The sequence below is a fragment of the Mandrillus leucophaeus genome, unplaced genomic scaffold, assembly GCF_000951045.1.
Source record: "Mandrillus leucophaeus isolate KB7577 unplaced genomic scaffold, Mleu.le_1.0 Scaffold484, whole genome shotgun sequence".
In the NCBI taxonomy this organism is placed as follows: Eukaryota; Metazoa; Chordata; class Mammalia; order Primates; family Cercopithecidae; genus Mandrillus; species Mandrillus leucophaeus.
In genome coordinates, this window is record NW_012105187.1 from 2,531,781 (window position 1) to 2,534,305 (window position 2,525).

The 2,525-nt window shown below is 42.2% G+C and overlaps 1 protein-coding gene and 1 long non-coding RNA gene across 2 annotated transcripts in view; both read right to left on the reverse strand.

The window, feature by feature from the left end:
- FAM129A (family with sequence similarity 129, member A) overlaps positions 1-2,525 on the reverse strand; it is a gene marked incomplete at its 3' end in the record, with an annotated part of 46,974 nt that overhangs the window by 8,393 nt on the left and 36,056 nt on the right. The window lies entirely within an intron of this gene.
- Positions 1,974-2,525, reverse strand: LOC105550437. Its single transcript, XR_001007717.1, has 2 exons — positions 2,154-2,525; positions 1,974-2,073 (listed from the first exon to the last, which is right to left on the reverse strand). It is a non-coding gene; the product is annotated as an uncharacterized LOC105550437 (long non-coding RNA).

Genomic DNA, 2,525 nt, shown 5'->3' on the forward strand with positions numbered 1-2,525 from the left:
TTTTGAGACAGGGTCTCATTTTGTTGCCCAAGCTGGAGTGCAGTGGTACAATCATAGTCACTGCAGCCTCAACTTCCCTCACTCGAACAATCCTCCTGCCTCAACCACCCAAGTAGCTAGAACTGCACGCACACACCATTATTATTTTCTGTAAGGATGAGATCTTGCTATGTTGCCCAGGCTTGTCTAGAACTCCTGGGCTCAAGTGACGCCCCCACCTCAGCCTCCCAAAGTGCTGGGATTATAGGTGTAAGCTACCGCATCCAGCCCAATAACTTGTCTTTAGTGAAATATGTACAGAAAATTCTTTGATTATATTCTGGAGTACATCCTGCCAAATAGTGCCCAGTCCTCCCTAACCTACATGATGAATAATTTAGGGCATTAATGTTCATCCATCCAATGCAGTGAAATGTACTCTCTTTTAGGGTTGAAAAAAATCTCTTAGCTTTCCAGGGGGTGCAAGAAGCCCTGCATGCAGCAAAGAAAGGAAGCCAGGAAGCTCCGGTGTGAGGTCCGCCTGGGCTGGGACTCCACACTACCGTCTCAGGGAGTCGGGCAGTCTTTGTGGGGCTGGGCACTGCCTCTTTGGCTTCCTGCCTTACTGGGCAGTGCATCTGGCCATCTGCCCCTTGGACTTTGGACTTTACTTAAGAGAAAACTCAACAAGGGCAGAAAGCCCAGTTCAAAACGTCTCTCTGCCTAACAGCAGGCCCCAATAGCCCCAGCACAGCAGTGTTCTGGGTGTCCAGTTCCCACATTTCCCGAGCAGCCTGATGCTTGCCAGGTCCTCTGCACCAGGGATATTAAAGTGACTCAAGGAGGCAGGAAGCCATTATTCAAGGCTGTGGGTTTCCAGCAGGAAGCACAGATGATGACTAAATCCTAGTTTCTGTCCTTTAAGAGAGGAGCCTCTTGGAGAGACAGGAAGTAAACCTAATTTCAACACACCATGCTAAATGCCAGGATATGAGTGAGCACCGAGGAAAGCAGAGACTGGGGGAGAAGTGGCCTTTACTTTCTTCACCTATGGTGGGATCCCTCAAAGACATGAGGATGTAAACACTCCAAGAAAAGTTGCAACAATTAAATATGATATTATACAGATACTGATTATTATTCATGTTTATGACCTAGAAATTCTTCATGGGAGGGCTGAAGAGGGTGATATTTTAATTTCTGGTTAAATGGTTGAACTGTGTGTGAAGCAAATGCTCTAAAGAACTGATATAAATTTACTTGATAGTGATGATCTAAACAAGTTCTCAACAAATATGTTGAGATCTGATATTAAAATTTGGGGAGGGGCCAGGTAGCTCACACCTGTAATCTCAGCACTTTGGAAGGTCGAGATGCGTGGATCACTTGGAGTCAGGAGTTTGAGACCAGCCTGGCCAACATGGTGAAAACCCATCTCCACCAAAAATACAAAAATTAGCCGGGAGTGGTGCCACACAGCTGTAATTCCAGCTATTTGGGAGGCTGAGAGAGGAGAATCTCCTGAATCCAGGAGGCAGAGGTTGCAGTGAGCAGAGATCACACCACTGCACTGCAGCCTCAGCGACAGAGTAAGACTCCATCTCAAATAAAATAAAATAAAATAAAATAAAATAAAATAAAATAAAAAGTGGGGGAGGGAAACCAAGATGTAATACCTGGAACTGGAGATTTTAGGAAATGATCTGGTATTTTTCTGAAGGAGAAAAGAACAACTCCTTTTAATCTTTTGGAAGTAAGTCTCTTCCACTTTCAACATTAATGGTTATAGGTCACCATCCGTTAAGAAGATGTGTTTTGTCTATTTCCATTAAAATGTAAGTTCTAAGAGGAAGGAACAAAGTTCTTTTTCAACATGGTATCTCCAGTGCTTGCTATATAACAGAGACTCAGTTAGCTTGCTGAATGACCAAACTAATGATTTCAGCTTCTGGTAACATCTTTGGAACTTGAGGGCATACATCTTGGCTTTTGTCTTTATTTATTCATTCATTTTGTGCCCTTCTGGGAATGAACTAGGACTGTTTCAATGGAAAGAGAAAAAAAAACGCTGTCATAGTTTGAAAATTGGCATATGTTTTCTGGGAATGAACTAGGACTGTTTCAATGGAAAGGAAAAAAAAAAAAACGCTCTCATAGTTTGAAAATTGGCATATGTTTTCTTCCAGATTAAATTCCCTTGGACCTTTTAATTTATACTAGAATGAGCACCTTATCTTTTCTTTTCTTTTCTTTTTTATTACTAAGCCCAACACAGTGCATGGCATGCAGTAACTGTTCAAATAATGTTTGTTTAATTGATGGGCTTTAAGCTCGATAACTTAGCTAAGCCCTTTGCACAGTCTAAGCCTAATTTGGAATGCTTTCAGGCTTACCCAGGCCAATAAAATTTTCTTGCCTCATCTGAATTTCCTGAAAATGTGATTAATTAATAAGAATCATCAAGATTAATTAATAAGAAATCGATAGCAGGATGGGTAACAGGCCCAGACAGTCCCACAGATCACACCTTCCGCCCTCCATTTCCG